The sequence below is a fragment of the Stegodyphus dumicola genome, chromosome 2, assembly GCF_044657685.1.
Source record: "Stegodyphus dumicola isolate Sdum_Otavi_A_Nest chromosome 2, ASM4465768v1".
In the NCBI taxonomy this organism is placed as follows: Eukaryota; Metazoa; Arthropoda; class Arachnida; order Araneae; family Eresidae; genus Stegodyphus; species Stegodyphus dumicola.
The window spans coordinates 117954469-117973556 of record NC_140769.1 but is presented as its reverse complement, the minus strand read 5'-3'; the positions used below and the strand labels follow the sequence as shown (position 1 = coordinate 117973556).

At 32.2% G+C, this 19088-nt stretch overlaps 1 long non-coding RNA gene across 3 annotated transcripts in view; it reads right to left on the bottom strand.

Moving 5' to 3' along the window:
• The window catches only part of LOC118202436 (uncharacterized), a 72590-nt gene extending 54417 nt beyond the window's left edge, over positions 1-18173 (bottom strand). For 2 of the 3 annotated variants that reach the window (XR_015039544.1, XR_015039546.1), the window contains exon 1: positions 18062-18173. This is a non-coding gene — a long non-coding RNA (uncharacterized LOC118202436). Of the gene's footprint in view, positions 1-18017 lie in introns of all 3 variants that reach the window. The other variant, XR_015039545.1, reaches the window with a different exon arrangement.
• Between the last annotated feature and the right edge of the window lie 915 nt (positions 18174-19088).

Here is a 19088-nt window from a genome sequence, read left to right as displayed (position 1 = left end):
TAACATCCATGTATTCCTCTATTTTAAATTTTCTTTGAATGGTTTATTGATACACACATCTAAAGGCTGAACATATGGTGTTAATACGCCTGGAATAACTACCATGCCTGTATTTCATTCTTTCAACAATTTCTTTATGTTTTCCATTAGATGGGATAGAAATATGTACAAAACTAAATGACTTTATGGTTTCTTTAAAGCAACAGGATGCTTTCGCCAAACATTTCTCATCCACAATTTCACAACATTTTCGTCAATCCATACTTTCTCGTGAATATGAATAAAAAACACCATTCAAGAAATCCCATTTTGGCATCACCTTTTTTTAAAAAATAGCCATGAGTTTTAATTATGTACCATCCGCTAAGTAGGTAAGCATTATGATGAGGCGAGATTTTTTGTGACTTGTCATTATGTGAACTGTTTTTGTTCCTTTCACATCAATTGTTTTATTTCCTATCATATTATACATTACTGAAGTTTCATTATCTTTCTAATATGTGACAGCAAAAAATTTCTCACCTTCATAGGTCAATAACATACTTCTGGAAACTTATCAACTTGCTGTCCAAATCTTTCGAAGCCTTTGCAAATCTTTTGTTTTTCCTAGTAAAACTAAATTATTCCAAGACATAAATCTACTACACTATCTCACAATTGTGTTAAAGTTTTCCCTTTCATTTGCATTATTTTTTATGTATTTTAAGGCAAATAAACATAGATTGATTTTTGTTACATTCTGGGGATTTTCTTCTAGGATAGGTCAGTTCATTACAACTTTATGCAAAGCATATTTCTTTTGCCTATTAATTATTTTATTTCCACTCCTCTATCGACACCAAACATCCTTGCGGCAGCAGAATTTCCACGACTGACTGAGTTTCACAAACTGAGTAACTTTGCATTTGAAAAATGCAAAGTAATACAGTCAAAAGTCTTTAATCCGGACGTCTATAATCCGGACCTCAAAGCTACAAACTTTCTGCGCATGCGCATATGCATCTACGCATGCGCGTTTAATGTATAACGGATGGTATAAGCTAAGCTAAAATTATCTAATTATCTATTTCAGTTCATGTTGCAGATTGCGTTGTTCCTTAATCTTCTAACTGGATCCGGTTTATTATTTGTTACAGACTGTTAGAGCAATTTTATAAAAGTAAGCTTGATTATTTGATTATGTCAAAAAGAATTTCCGATTCCGGAGCTACCAAAGGATCTACAAAGCGAAAGCATGTTTTGATGTCCATCAAACAAAAAGTGGAATTGCTGCAAAAAATGGATAAAGGCATATCCTTTGATTCTCTAACTATTCCAAAATCTGTTTATCAATTTCACGCTACTCTGCCGGAGGGGGGAACGCGTCGTGTAATGAACTGGAAGTTGATCTGTCAGCACTATCCTTATATTCGGGGCAGATGTCTTTGATATGATTTAAATCAAATTCCTCGTCATTATAAATATCACGTATACACATCAAATAGTTTTCTGAATGCAATTTTCTAATTTCGACTATGTGTAAAGAAAGCGTTACGCATGCGCGCGTTGAAAGAAATGTTTAATAAAATAAACAAACAAATATTAAGCTTTTTTTTTTTTTTTTTTTTTTTGGTAAATTCTGATACCCTTTAGATCATAATTGCTCTTTATTTCATAAATTACGGTTTCATACTTTTAATTTTATAATTTCTGCATGCCATATGTCACATTACCAGATTTAAACTGATAATCTATAATCCAGAATCATCGAAGTCCCGACGAGTCCGGATTAAAGACTTTTGACTGCACTACTTTGTTTTCCATTAATTACGTCTCATCTTTCCTTTTTAATTTTCTGTTATACAGTAATGTTTTTAAACCAATTTCAGATAAAATTTAGTAGTGTTTCAAGGAGAAGACAGCAAGAATTTTTAAACTTAATCAATAAATTCATGATCAGCATAAAATTCATAAATAAAAGCAGTTTCAGGTTAAAATTCTCTTTCTGAATATTTTGAATGTATGTTAAAAAAGGTGAAGTGCAAAATTAACCCTTAAATAACCCCTAAATGTTTTAGCAACTTTAAACATTTGAGTTTAAAAGTTAATATCATAATGTTTGAACTAAAAAAAAAATCTCAAAATTATCACTTAAGAAAGAGTAGAAACAAAGACTTTTTTTATACAAAATGCAAACTTTGAGATCAAGAAAATATTTTTAATTATAAGTTTCTTAGCTCCAGTTCTGCGTGGATACCATTCAAAATATAATCCTTGAAGAAGTTACGGACTTTTGTACAGTACTATATATTATATATATCATATTTTTCAATCAATCAAAACATATATATCAATTTTGCACCACTGTCAAACGTTTTCAATAGAAACTGAATTTTCAGATTCATCACTATCTGCTAAGGAATCGAAGAAATTCTCATCAGTTTCGTTATAACTATCTTCAATATACTTGAAATCAGAGTCAGAACTACTATCAGTGTCGGAAATATAGGTTTATCACTCGCGAAACGCTTGCTGCCGGACATCTTTGAGCTCTGGGGTAAAGTGCAGAATCGCTCACTCATTTGTTTGGCGCTTTTTACAAGAGTAAGAAGAATTGGATTTTTGTCAATTTTCTTTGACTTTTTAACAGGTCAATGTGTACATGCATAAAGTCGAGGGAGTGCACAATGCCATTTTTGTGCAATTCTGGGATTTTTTTTAAGTGAAAATAGGCTGATGTGTACATAGATACCGAGTATGTGCAATTCTTAAAAACGCGCCAAGCAGTGGTGATTCTGCACTTTCCCCAAACATTTTTGGTGAAACTCTTCACATTTAATGAAATTTTTTTATTTCAGACTTTTAGCATAAATCATGTGCAAAAACAAGGATTTTGCACATGTGAAAACCGCGTTTTTTCAGACATTTTAGGCTTTAAGTTTGAAATGTAAACAAAAAATTTAGATAAGTAAAATTGTGGATTTTCTTGTCGAAGATGTTTGGCAAGAAATTTCTCGCCAACCCCGTCTGTACATAACAGTAGTTCTGTTAAATGTTCAGTTAATCTTTGGATTATGGTAACTTGGCGATTTTTTGGCGACCAACCCTGCTACAGCGGTTACAGCCGAAAACATCGCGGCAAAAACATCGCAGACGAAAACGTCGCTGAGAAAACAATGCAAGGCGAAAACGCCGTGCTACAAAACATCGTGGGAGAAAACATCGCAGTTCTAAAACATCGCGGTACAAAATATCGTCGTCGAAAATAAAGCAGTTCTAAAACTTCGCAGTTTAAAAACATCGTCGTCGAAAATATCATTTAATAACTATACATGGATATTCCCGTAATGATTTGTGAGCACAAGATGGAAAGAAGGATAATTTTTACTTTCATATTTTTTATTAATCAATAAATTTTTGCTGAGAAAATAAAAAAGAAACTTAAGCATAGAAAATGATTGCAACTTATAGCACTTAATAGAAGTTTAAACCGACATAGTTAACTAACAAAGGCCATTAATAAATCATTTTTTGTAAAGTTTTCGTTGGCAATTTTTCATGAAAAGTATAATCTATAAGTTGCATTTAGTTTTCTATGCTTAAGTTTCCTTCTTATTTTTTCAGCAAAAATTTATTAGTTAATAAAAAAATGTGAAAGTAAAAATTATCCTTCTTTACATCTTGCGCTAACAAATCATTATGGGAATATCCATTTACAATTATTAAAATCTGAAAAAAGGCATATCTGCGATGTTATCATCATGCGATGATTTGTAGATACTTTATTTTTTACCACGATATTTTCGACGACGATGTTTTTAAACTGCGGAGTTTTTGAACTGCTTTATTTTCGACGACGATATTTTGTACCGCGATGTTTTAGAACTGCGATGTTTTCTCTTTGCGATGTTTTCTCCCACGATGTTTTGTAGCTCGACGTTTTCACCTTGCGTTGTTTTCTCCGCGACGTTTTTGCCGCGATGTTATCGGCGGACAATGCTACAGCAACCTGCTAGTTTTGTTTTGGACGACATTTTGTTTTCACGAAGTAAAGGCATGTTTTTTGTTTTTACTCAACATTTTTTCCAACGATCTGCTAGCCGAATTACGCTTATACTAGAACTGTTATGGAACAAAAATGCTTGGTTAATCTTCGGATTATGGTAACTTGGCGATTTTTTGGCGAAAATTTGGCGACCAACTCTGCTATAGCAACCTGCTAGTTTTCACGAAGTAAAGGCTTTTTTTTTTTTTTTTTTTTTTTTTTTTTTTTAACTAAACATTTTTTCCAACAATCTGCTAGCCAAATTACGCTTATACTAAAACTTTTATGGAACAAAAATGCTTAATCATCACGGAGATTAGGTGCGAAATTGGGAGAAAGTGCAGAATCGCAAACTGCTTCCCGCGTTTTTAAGAATTGCACATACACGGTATCATCCATGTACACGTCGACCTATTTTCACTTAAAGAAACATCCCAGAATTGCACAAAAATGGCATCGCGCACTTTATCCATGTACACTACTAAAGTCCTAGCTAGTAACCTTTATCACCTTACCAAAGTGTCGCCAAACTACCTGTTACCATATTCCAAAGATTAGCCAAATGTTCTGTTGATGGGCAAGTCCAGATTTGCTCTGGAATCAGATGATAAAAACACAGGACCAGCACTAGGCACTTTGCCACATGTTCCAATCTTTGCAGGTCCTAAATTCAGCTGTTCTTCCATAAATTCTAAAAATTCTGTCACTCCTAAATTCTGCTGGACAATACATGTCCTAAATTCTAAAAATTTTGACATCCCTAAATTTTGCTGCTTGATACTTCTCTTAATTCTAAAATTTTTGCAACCCAACGTAGTCCCACTGGCCCTGTAAGCATTGTTGGGGTCTGGAAAGAATAAGACACATTGAATCAGGCACAGAACATCAGACATTCAGATGTTGCACCATTGTTGTGTGGGCTAGAATTTCTATGGCACATTGCACCCAGATGCACATCTTCAGATACAACTTGGTGATTATGACACATGCCGTTGGCAGTATTGGGATGAAGTCACACTGTGAGACTCTGTACTGAAGCAGTTGGTCTCAATTTCCTCCTTATGGATGATAATGTCGTTCTCACTAAAAATCTTTACGATGACCTCAGGTGTGCCATTTGTATATGTTTAAATTCTCCAACCAGATTCAAACAGTAGGAAACTGCCTTACAAAAAAAAAAAAAAAAAGAAAGAAAGAAAGAAATTGCTAGTATCTACAATGGATAATCACCTCAGTGAAAGCATGGGCAATCGCTGTAAAGTTTGTATGAAGGTAAAGGATACTCACATACTTTATTAGTGCAAGTTTAATTTGTTTTAACTTTAAACATCAATTTGCTAATTACCTAAATGTGATGTCATCATATAATTCATAAAAGTTAAATATTGTCTTCGTCTTTGTAAATAATGCTTGTTTTCTTTCATGCATACACACTTTGTTACCTCCATGTGCATTTTGGTGCTAATCAAAGCTTTTCTGTTTTTGTTGATTTCACTACTGCATACTGAACTTTCAGAAGGCAGTGTAGAAAATGTATTTATTCATATCTAAACTAGCTCTTTAACAAAACAAAAAGGAAAAGGGAAAATGAAATTAAAAATGGCATACATCTAAGCCTTATGTATAACTCCATAATAATAATTTTAAAAAACTATCTAGAAACACTTTTGACTATGTGATTCATTTTGTTAACAAAAATTTGTAATGAAGAGGAGAAAAACATATTCATTCACATCTATACTAAAGCTTATAAAAATCTTTGCTCTTTGAATGTAAAGATCAAAATGGTGTGCATTTTAACCATGTGCTAAACAATACATAACAGAATATTGTTTAGCAATGCTCAAGTACTCCTGGCTCAAGTAATGTTTTTGATTGTGATTTCTATTTAAATTAAAATCTGCATTAATTAATTCCAAAAACAGGGAAGACTCAAGATAACCGGCACATGTTGCAATTTTTTCCGCCATCTTGAATCGGCGAAAATCGCCAAATCCTCGGAAGGATTTTTTTGACGCCAAGAGGGAAATGACGTGAAAAGACGCTTTACAAAATTTCCCTCTTGAGCCCAATATAGGGGAGAAACACATGCTAGGCGAAAATCGCCTGAGGCTAAATACAGTAGTAGTTTTTTTTTTTTATTTATCCCTTGTTTTTTTAAACTCTAAAGTATTAGTAGCTAAACTAGCGACCAATGTCACCAAGTTGCAAAAACTCCCCAAATCTGGCAAAATCACTTTCATGCAGAATTATTTGGCCCCATGTTTTTTTGGCTATTCCTTTTTGACGCCAAGATCGGCGCCAGAAAGTCACAATTTCAAGATGGCTGCTACACAAAATCAAAATAAGAAGTCAAAGAATTGCACAAACTCAGTGTCGATGTACCCATCGATCTAGTTTCGCATAAAACACATAAGAGAATTGCACAAACTCAGTACTGAGCCTTTACTTTTCATGCACATATCGATCTATTTTCATTTTAAAAAAAAAAACCATTAAGCTAAAACGAAGTTAAAAGTATCATGGTAACCAGAAATGGGATTTCATCAGTAAAACTGAACAAAATTCGTCAACAATCGATGGTAAACGCATTTCTATGCTAGAGCCAAACTTTTTCTTCCAGATTTAGAGATTCCCTTTATATCATATAATGACTTTTTGAAGTCAATTTATGTTGCTGGAACATGTTTTGTATACAAGTGTGTGTGGAGATGTGCTTGAGACAAAATGACATATTTCGAGGGCTTGGAAGTATGATTGAAATTCCTGAAAGTACCTTTCGTGGCTAATCTTTGGAATATGGTAACAGGTAGTTTGGCGACATTTTGGAGGCGATAAAGGTTACTACCTAGGACTTTGGGAATAATGTGAGAAGTACTCAGTTCCGATTACGCATTATTTTGTGTGAGGGAAATGAGAGATCATGAGATATGTCATGTGACATTAATGGACGAATTACAGTTCTTTAATCGGAAAAGGGGAGGAATTTGGAAAAATATCTGCAGTACTATAGTATTTTGTATTAAGCTTCATTGTGTGTTGTGTGAAAGAGTGTTGATTAATTTTTGGATCGCATGGCGCTATCTAAAATGAATTCTATATTTTAATGCGTTTATCTGATAATCCAAAAGAATTGGTTGAATGGTGTACGAGTGTAGGATTAATTGCGGATAAGTATGAATGTCCAACATGTGGGAATGAAATGAGATTGTGTGAAAGGAAGGATATTACAGATAAGTTTGAATGGCGGTGCAAGAAATCTGGTGAAAACGGACATTTTGTGATCCGCCATGCACTCAAGATTCTGTAGATGATTAGGTAAGTTAGTATTTTTAATCATTTGATGATATTATTTTTATGCATTCTTCTAAATGTATGGAGTAAATAAATTAATATGGTATTATTGGAAAATTGTTATTAGCAATGATTTAGTTTAAAGTAATTAGGACTGTAAGCTAATTTTTATTAATTTAATGTATTTGCTTGTTTATATTTTAAGTAGTGTTTTTTAATTTAATTATATTTTAATTTAATGATCGTTATTTTGTGAGTTATATGTTTGTAGTATTTTGAAATACGTTTGAGTAGAAGTAAATGTGCATGGAAAGAATTTAAATATTTGACACTAAGTATTTGGAACCTTTTTTAATGTTTGCGTTATAAATTGGCAGGTGAGGTTTATAATAATAGATAATTTAGAGGGAAAAGTTTTTGGATATTTTATTTATTTTATACGTGCAAATGTTCATCCTTGGAAAGGGTATATATTCGCGATCAGGTAATTTCATATATGTCCTTTTTACAGAATTTAAAGATTCACAAAATTTTCATGCATTTTCGTGAAATTTTTCCAATTTATGAGAAAAAAGCAGTGTACATGGATATAGTGAAGAGTGTGCACAATGCCATTTTTGTGCAATTCTGGGATTTTTTTTAAGTAAAAATAAGTCAACGTGTACATGGTTTAATTATATTTTAATTAAATGATAGTTATTTTGTGTATTATATGTTTGTAGCAGTTTGGTATACGTTTCAGTGGAAGTAAACATGCATGGAAATAATTTAAATATTTGACACTAAGTATTAGCAACCATTTTTAATGTTTGCGTTATAAATTTGTTGATGACGTTTATAATAGATAATTCAGAGGTAAAAGTTTTTGGATATTTTATTTATTTTATACGTGGAAATGTTCATCCTTGGTAAGAGTATATATTTTTTCGTGATCAGGTAATTTCATATATGTGCTTTTTACCGAGTTTAAAGATTCACAAAATGTTCCTGCATTATCTTGCAAGTTTTTGTAATTTATGAGAAAATAGCAGTGTAGATGGATAAAGTCAAGAGTGTGCGCAAGCCCATTTTTTTGCAATTCTGGGATTTTTTTTTAAGTAAAAATAAGTCGACGTGTACATGGTTACTGTGTATGTGCGATTCTGAAAAACGCGGCAAGGAGTTTGCGATTCTGCACTTTTCCCCAATTTTGCATTTAATATTTGTCATGATTAAGCAGTTTTGTTCCATAAAATTTCTAGCATAAGTGTAATTCGGCTAGCAGATTGTTGGGAAAAGTGTTGAGTAAATAAAAAGAAAAGAAACATGTCTTTACTTCGTGAAGACAAAATGGCGGCGAAAAAAAATGGAGGGTTGCTGTAGCAGAGTTGGTCGCCAAGTTACCATAATCCAAAGATTAACCCCTTTGGCGAAAGGAACTATCATGAAAACCATGTGAATGAAAAATGAGTGTTTGGAGATCCTAGAGAAACAGTGAGGGGGATACTCAGATAACCGGCACTTGGCAAACTTCCTGAAATCGCGTTCACCTACTTGAGCGATAGGCGCCAAACAGTGGGAGGACAGTTCAGGTTGCAAGTTTAGACTTTCACTAAGCTTCACTAAGTTATCTGAGTGTTTCCAAAAATGTGCATATTTTCTCAGTCACATGGGCTCAGCTAGATAAGAGACTTTCATCAATTTGCTAATTACCTAGTACTCTGAAAGCCATTTATAAAGGCATTCTACATGCTTCCAATTGAGCTTGTTTGAGCACCTATCTCAGAAACCTTAAAAACAAGACTCTGAATTACATAAAGTGTACAAATCCCTATCACTAAGACAATCATAGGTTCAATCCTAGTATACGGTACACACACAGGATTTGGTTACATTATGACGAGTAGTAAACATGGTATTTATGAGTAAGCGTGTCATTTTGGAGTTGGCGACAGATTTCAAAATTGCACCAAGACTATTTCGCATACTAGGATTTTACCTCTTGACAACCAACGCACGGGAATAATAACATATCATAGCAAAATATTCTTTTTTAATTTTTAACAGGTTTTATTTTTTTTATTATTGTTCCTTAACCACACGGAAAAAGCTTTGCTCACTGCGGGAACTTCCTGAAATCGCGTTCGCCAACTTGGGCGACACGCGCCATAAAGCGGAAGGACAGTTTAGGTTGCTGGTTTAAATCTTCACTATGCTAGGGAGAAAGGGAGAAGCGAAAGGATATTTTCTTTCTATATGTAAATACTTTGCTTTGGCTGTCATGTGACTTTGCAGATGAATCATCGTGCTGATCACGTAACTTTGTCAGCAGATGTGGCGCGTACGCTCATATGCTGTTTGTTGTTCCGTATGATCATTCGCTATTAAATTATTTTATCAGAACAAAATATTATTATTTATTAGACTATTAAAATCTATTAGACATTTAAATACTATTAAAATCATAATTATTTAATTACCGGAGACGGGCTTCAAGTTGCCATAAACCATACGCTATTTTCGCTATACTAAAAACATTTCAGAAAATAAAATTACTATTAAAATTATTAATGATTTAAAAATTAAATAACTAAGTATTACAAAATTAATTCATAATTATTTAAATAATATTAATACTGCGCTTCTAGTTGCCGTTTAATTACCTTGTAAATTATTTTCTAAATAACTTAATGAACTTATAAATTAATTACCCTTATAATTAGTACAACAAAGTAGATAACATAAGGTCTTTTCTAACTTATCGTTCGCATGGGCACATTTTTAAAATTATTTACTTAATATTTAAGTATATGGGTGTTATTTATCTAGCCTTAACAAACAGGAATTAATTTCTAAAATAAATTAATTGTACTCCTAACACGAATCATTTAGAATCAGAAAAGCACTTGCGGGTTATTTGCTTAAGATGGCGGAAATCCGATAGTCGAACTCCAAGACGAACTACCAGTGTGCAACAGTTTTACTGCTATCTCGCTGACACTCCGTATCATACAATCAATTTTTTAATCCCTCCTAATCAAGTTTATATTGAAATAAAATGCTTATAAGACTTTGAAATGCTAATAAGTTAATGTAAAATATTAAAGAAACAATATTCTGCTACTTTTCTAAGTCAAGTATATTTCACTGATTTCTTTACATAGAGGATTTTGGGGAGTTCGGTGTATCAGTAAAAAATTTAAACTATTATACAAAACTTGAGCAAAATTCTTTCACAGATAAACAAATAAAAGTTAATTAAATTTATATCATCAAATCTTTGAATAATCTTCATAGATTTTTTTGCTGTGTTGTTACTCATGTTAGTTTTTAATGGCAATGAATATAAATATTGAAATTTTTGCATCACCATATTTGCAACAAATACATAGCTGAAATATATTCCTGAAATATATTGTTAGAAATCTTGTTTCCCTGCAGTTATGCAATTCAGGATTACATTTCTTTGTTTACCTACTTGAAAACTATTTTCGTATTTTAAGACAAAGGGGAAAAAATTCTGCTTCCGTGCTATGTCTTATTTTGTTTTTCTAAGTCAAGGTTATTTCAATGAACGGTTGCCCACCAGCAGCCGAGCGGTAAAATCGCTGAACACTGGTAGTTCGGACTGAGGTTCGAATCCCGCAAACGGGCTGGCTGCATGGGCGTTTTTGTGGTTTTTCCCATGTGTAATATGTATACGAGCCAGTTTTCTTTAGAAAGTCCTCCACGAAGGCATCCCTCCCCTTAGGCAGATAGCCCTAGTGTGCTTTGCCGTATTCCCAATACACCATCTTCAATGAACGGTTACGGTCAAGTTGCACTGTACTATTTGTTTTGTGAAATCCAATTTATTGCCGATTTAAATATGAAATTCAAATACCTACCTTTTCATTCAGTTGATTTATAAACAACATTAAAGATAAACATATTAAAAAAAGGAACACTTTTATTGCACAGTCATCTATCAAATTTAATTTTTGCAAAAACTTTTTACTTATTAATGCGAAATTATGTTAACAAATAAAAATATATAATACATTTATATACATTTTTAGTGCTTATGTTAGTAATTTTGATCAAACAAATTTTTCTATGAAATATCGATTATTAACTGGACGTAGGCGCAAAACCCCATGAACTTTGACCTCTGAACCTACATTATTTTGGTTCGGTGCTCTGTGTGTAACACTTCAAAAGGAATCAGCTGCAAAAGCAAGCATTTTTTCATTTAAATTTTTATCTATTTCAATCTATTGATATTTGCATATTTGAATTACTATTTTTTTATTTATATTAAAATTTTTATTTTTGTAACTTAGGAATATTTGTAATTTCTTCAATTTAAGAAGTTATTAATATTTATTTCTGCATTTTCTTCTGTCTACTACTAAACCTTTATTCCTGTACGTTACCAGTGTTTTAGTTTTATATATTTTTAGCTTAAATGTAACATAATTTTTAATTTAAAAATAATACATTTAATTTAATATTTAACTGATTTATCTAATTTATTTTATTTGTAATATAATGTGAATAGATAATTTTACATAAATTATTTATTCTATATAAAATGCTGACATAAGGTTATTTTAATATAAAGAGCAAAAATAAATCTATAATGATCGGTTTAGTTCATCAACATAAAATGTAATGTGTGAAATGAAAGTATTATTTTTTTTTTTTTAAATAGTAAATTCATGTATATTTGATCTTTAAAATTTTTAATGTTACTTGCGTGATAAATATTCCATTTGCCTGATCTTTACTGCATTTATATGAAGACCCTATTTTTAAACATATTTAACTATTATTGTGGATAATTGTAGAAATTAATGGTCAGAATTAAAAAGAGAAGTATAAACGGTAATAATGTTGGAGTTATATATATCATAAACTAAAATACTAAGGTGAAAAAAGTATGTACATTAACTTAACCACATCAATAACTAAATTAGTTCTATGTGCATTGTTTACCTTTCTTAACGCAAGCGCATTACTGTATTTAGCCTTAGGCGATTTTCGCCTAACATGGATTTCTCCCCTATATCGGGCTCAAGAGGGAAATTTTGTAAAGCGTCTTTTCACGTCATTTCCCTCTTGGCGTCAAAAAAATCCTTCTGAGGATTTGCCGATTTTCGCCGATTCAAGATGGTGGAAAAAATTGCGCCAAGTGCCGGTTATCTGAGTCTTCCCGCAGCGAGCAAAGCTTTTTCTGTGTGGTTGAGGAACAATAAAAGAAAATACCTGTTAAAAATTAAGAAAGGAATATTTTGCTATGATCTGTTGTTATTTCCGTGCGTTGGTTGTCAAGAGGTAAAATCCTAGTATGCGGTATGGTCTTGGTGCAATTTTGAAATCTGTCGCCAACTCCAAAATGACTCGCTTACTCATCATAAATACCATGTTTACTACTCGTCATAATGTAACCAAATCCTGTGTGTGTACCGTATACTAGGATTGAACCTATGATTGTCTTAGTGATAGGGATTTGTACACTTTATGTAATTCAGAGTCTTGTTTTTAAGGTTTCTGAGATAGGTGCTCAAACAAGCTCAATTGGAAGCATGTAGAATGCCTTTATAAATGGCTTTCAGAGTACTAGGTAATTAGCAAATTGATGAAAGTCTCTTATCTAGCTGAGCCCATGTGACTGAGAAAATATGCACATTTTTGGAAACACTCAGATAACTTAGTGAAGCTTAGTGAAAGTCTAAACTTGCAACCTGAACTGTCCTCCCACTGTTTGGCGCCTATCGCTCAAGTAGGTGAACGCGATTTCAGGAAGTTTGCCAAGTGCCGGTTATCTGAGTATCCCCCTCACTGTTTCTCTAGGATCTCCAAACACTCATTTTTCATTCACATGGTTTTCATGATAGTTCCTTTTGCCAAAGGGGTTAATCTTTGGATTATGGTAACTTGGCGACCAACTCTGCTACAGCAACCCTCCATTTTTTTTTCGCCGCCATTTTCTCTTCACGAAGTAAAGACATGTTTCTTTTCTTTTTATTTACTCAACACTTTTTCCAACAATCTGCTAGCCGAATTACACTTATGCTAGAAATTTTATGGAACAAAACTGCTTAATCATGACAAATATTAACTGCAAAATTGGGGAAAAGTGCAGAATCGCAAACTCCCTGCCGCGTTTTTCAGAATCGCACATACACAGTAACCATGTACACGTCGACTTATTTTTGCTTAAAAAAAAATCCCAGAATTGCACAAAAATGGGCTTGCGCACACTCTTGACTTTATCCATCTACACTGCTATTTTCTCATAAATTACAAAAACTGGCAAGATAATGCAGGAACATTTTGTGAATCTTTAAACTCGGTAAAAAGCACATATATGAAATTACCTGATCGCGAAAAAATATGGTTGATCTTTACTATATGGTAACTGGTAGTTTGGCGACATTTTGGAGGCGATAAAGGTTACTACCTGGGACTTTGGTAATAATGTGAGCAGTACTCAGTTCCGATTACGCATTATTTTGCGTGAGGGAAATGAGAGATCATGGGATATGTCATGTGATATTAACGGACGAATTACGGTTCTTTAATCGGAAAAGGGGGGAAATCGGGAAAAAATCTGGAAATTTTGTATTTAGCTTTATTCTGTGTTGTGTGAAACAGTGTTGTTTAATTTTTGGATCCCATGGCCCTAACTAAAGTGAATTCGAAATGGGTATTTAGGCATTGTGATAAAGAGAAGTTTGCTTTTTATTTAGCAGAGGAAGTATGGAGGAAAAATTCGCAGAAAAAATCTTTCAATAATTTTATTGAATGAATTAGAAAAGTGTATCCGCCACGTAATCAAGATTCTGAAGAAGATTAGGTAAGTTAGTATTTTTAATTATTTGAGGATATTATTTTTATGCACTGTTCTAAATGTAAGGTGGAAAGGAATTTGGTATTATTGGGAAAATTGTTATTAGCAATGATTTAGTTTAAAGTAATTAGGATTGTAAGGTAATTTTTATTAATTTAATGTATGTGCTCATTTATATTTTAAGTAGTGTTTTTGAATTTAATTATATTTTAATGAAATGATAGTTATTTTTGTGAATTTTATGTTTTTAGGAATTTGGTATACGTTTAAGTTGAAGTAAACGTGCATGGAAATAATTTAAATATTTGACACTAAGTATTTGTAATGTTTGTGGTATGAATTTGTTGGTGACGTTTATAATATAATAGATAATTTAGAGGTAAAAGTTTTTGGATATTTTATTTATTTTATATGTGGAAATGTTCACATTTGTAAAGGGTAAATACTTTTTCGCGATCAGGTAATTTCATATATGTTCTTTTTACCGGGTTTAAAGATTGAGAAAATTGTCATGTATTTTCGTGAAATTTTTCTAATTTATGAGAAAAAAGCAGTGTACATGGATATAGTGAAGAGTGTGCGCAATGCCATTTTTGTGCAATTCTGGGATCTTTTTTTAAGTAAAAATAAGTCGGCGTGTACATAGTTTAGTGATATTTTAATTAAATGATACTTATTTTGTGAATTTTATGTTTGTAGGAATTTGGTATACGTTTAAGTTGAAGTAAACGTGCATGGAAATAATTTAAATATTTGATACTAAGTATTTGTAATGCTTGCGGTATGAATTCGTTGGTGACGTGTATAATGTAATAGATGATTTAGAGGTAAAAGTTTTTGGATATTTTATTTATTTTATATGTGGAAATGTTCATATTTGTAAAGGGTAAATACTTTTTCGCGATCAGGTAATTTCATATATGTTCTTTTTACCGGGTTTAAAGATTCAGAAAATTGTCATGTATTTTCGTAAAATTTTTCTAATTTATGAGAAAAAAGCAGTGTACATGGATATAGTGAAGAGTGTGCGCAATGCCATTTTTGTGCAATTCTGGGATCTTTTTTTAAGTAAAAATAAGTCGGCGTGTACATAGTTTATGTGTACGTGTTATTTTGAAAAACGCGTAAGGAGTATGGTATTGTGCACTTTTTCCCAATTTTGCAGTGAATATTTATCATGATTAAGCAGTTTTGTTTGATAAAATTTCTAGCATAAGTGTAATTCAGCTAGTAGATTGTTGGAAGAAATGTTCATTAGATAAAAAGAAAAGAAACACGTCTTTACTTCGTGAAGACAAAATGGCGGCGGGGGAAAAAAAATAGAGGGTTGCTGTAGGAGAGTTGGTTGCCAAATTTTCGCCAAAAAATCGCCAAGTTACCATAATGTAAAGATCAACCAAAAATATATACTCTTTCCAAGGATGAACATTTCCACATATAAAATAAATAAAATATCCTAAAACTTTTACCTCTAAATTATCTATTATAAACGTCACCAACGAATTTATAACGCAAACATTAAAAATGGTTGCAAATACTTAGTGTCAAATATTTAAATTATTTCCATGCATGTTTACTTCCACTGAAACGTATACCAAATTGCTACAAACATATAATTCACAAAATAACTATCATTTAATTAAAATATAATTAAACCATGTACACGTTGACTTATTTTTACTTAAAAAAAAATCCCAGAATTGCACAAAAATGGCATTGAGCACTCTTCACTATATCCATGTACACTGCTTTTTGCTCATAAATTAGAAAAATTTCACAAAATCGCATGAAAATTTTGTAAATCTTTAAATTTGGTAAAAAGGACATATATGAAATTACCTGATCGCGAAAAAGTATATACCCTTTCCAAGGATGAACATTTGCACGTATAAAATAAATAAAATAACCAAAACTTTTCCCTCTAAATTATCTATTATAAACCTCACCTGGCAATTTATAACGCAAACATTAAAAATGGTTCCAAATACTTAGTGTCAAATATTTAAATTCTTTCCATGCACATTTACTTCTACTCTAACGTATTTCAAAATACTACAAACATATAACTCACAAAATAACGATCATTAAATTAAAATATAATTAAATTAAAAAACACTACTTAAAATATAAACAAGCAAATACATTAAATTAATAAAAATTAGCTTACAATCCTAATTACTTTAAACTAAATCATTGCTAATAACAATTTTCCAATAATACCATATTAATTTATTTACTCCATACATTTAGAAGAATGCATAAAAATAATATCATCAAATGATTAAAAATACTAACTTACCTAATCTTCTACAGAATCTTGAGTGCATGGCGGATCACAAAATGTCCGTTTTCACCAGATTTCTTGCACCGCCATTCAAACTTATCTGTAATATCCTTCCTTTCACACAATCTCATTTCATTCCCACATGTTGGACATTCATACTTATCCGCAATTAATCCTACACTCGTACACCATTCAACCAATTCTTTTGGATTATCAGATAAACGCATTAAAATATAGAATTCATTTTAGATAGCGCCATGCGATCCAAAAATTAATCAACACTCTTTCACACAACACACAATGAAGCTTAATACAAAATACTATAGTACTGCAGATATTTTTCCAAATTCCTCCCCTTTTCCGATTAAAGAACTGTAATTCGTCCATTAATGTCACATGACATATCTCATGATCTCTCATTTCCCTCACACAAAATAATGCGTAATCGGAACTGAGTACTTCTCACATTATTCCCAAAGTCCTAGGTAGTAACCTTTATCGCCTCCAAAATGTCGCCAAACTACCTGTTACCATATTCCAAAGATTAGCCATGAAAGGTACTTTCAGGAATTTCAATCATACTTCCAAGCCCTCGAAATATGTCATTTTGTCTCAAGCACATCTCCACACACACTTGTATACAAAACATGTTCCAGCAACATAAATTGACTTCAAAAAGTCATTATATGATATAAAGGGAATCTCTAAATCTGGAAGAAAAAGTTTGGCTCTAGCATAGAAATGCGTTTACCTTCGATTGTTGACGAATTTTGTTCAGTTTTACTGATGAAATCCCATTTCTGGTTACCATGATACTTTTAATTTCGTTTTAGCTTAATGATTTTTTTTTTAAAATGAAAATAGATCGATATGTGCATGAAAAGTAAAGGCTCAGTACTGAGTTTGTGCAATTCTCTTATGTGTTTTATGCGAAACTAGATCGATGGGTACATCGACACTGAGTTTGTGCAATTCTTTGACTTCTTATTTTGATTTTGTGTAGCAGCCATCTTGAAATTGTGACTTTCTGGCGCCGATCTTGGCGTCAAAAAGGAATAGCCAAAAAAACATGGGGCCAAATAATTCTGCATGAAAGTGATTTTGCCAGATTTGGGGAGTTTTTGCAACTTGGTGACATTGGTCGCTAGTTTAGCTACTAATAATTTAGAGTTTAAAAAAAACATGGGATAAATACAAAAAACTACTACTACACTATAAATTAACTACATTTAATATGATGACAGTCAGTTATGAATATTTTGAACTAGTTCGCACGAATTATTTTACTTTCCTTCAACAAAAATGTTACGTTGTCTTCAAGACAACACTGAAAAATAAAATTCTTGAATACGTCTTAACAAAATAACAGAAATGTTTCCAATAGAGGATTTTATGTTTTTTCCCAAAATTTACAGTATCCGCGAGCACAGACATTCTATTTACGACAGTTCCCTTCTCACTAATATAACCGAAATCTTTTCTATTTCATAGCTAAAAGAATTTTCCTTCTGCACTCTAGCCAATATTTTAGTAAAACTAATACAGCAGTCATCACATACTGCTCTTACACTATAGCTGAAGATACACAATATTTTGATTACCAAATATGACAAGAATCCTAAATCATTTCAGGTTTTTTACTTACTATACTCACAATCACAGATGATTCGAATCACACCAACATAACTCTCTAACTGTTGCCAAAATCAATAATAGTAATTTATCAACTATATAGCTGCCTAAGGGGCGAATTCAAGTGCAACGCTTGTCATGGTAATCGCACTTGCATTGCAAAATCGGATTCAAGTGCAATGCTTTTCGGACACGCCTACTGAAAATAACAAGCGTCTAGAACCTCAGATAATAGTTTCCTCCCGATTCCTCCCTGATCATTTGCGCAGATTCACGCGCAGCTTGTTTACTCCAAGGAGCTCGGCGTGGTCAAAGCCGATTTTTTTTAAAATGCCGTGCGTTTAAAACGTTACGAACTGGGTGCGCTTACTGAGTGTAAATTAATTTCTTTGGTTAGTTTTTCTGAAATAGTTTTCTTTTTAATTGGTATACATATTTATTTGTTCAGATGTTTTATTATAAATCTTTACATAAAGGAAGAATTCATGATTTATTCACCTACAGCCCAAAGCTATTAGAGATACAGATATCAAAACTTAGGAGCTTATTCCTTTTGTACCGAAGATGTCATTTAAGAAGCGATTTTTTAAGATTCGGTGGGCAAAACGTGTTTTTATGCTTTTTCATATAAGGAAGAAACAGATGTACATAAGGTTATTGCTTTAAAATGTATGGAATATGAATACCTAAAAACCAATTTCAAACGTTTTCAAAATTCCGTCCCGAAGGGGGGAAACGTGTTCTTCACATATTCCTTCACACATCAGATATCCATAAGACAAACTTATGAATTATTGCTGTAAAATGTAAGGAATACGAATAAATGCTGACATCAACATGTGTGGGGAGGGGGACTGATTGGCATAAAATACAAGTTTATATAATGTACAAGTAAGCCTTATTAAAGGTACACACCAGGTATATAAAGCTAGTTAGTATAAAAAAAACTTAAGGTTTCTATTATTTAATGTTATTAATAATTAAAACCCCAAAATAAAAATGTAGCAGCATGTGGCAATTCAAAAAACTGTGATGAGATT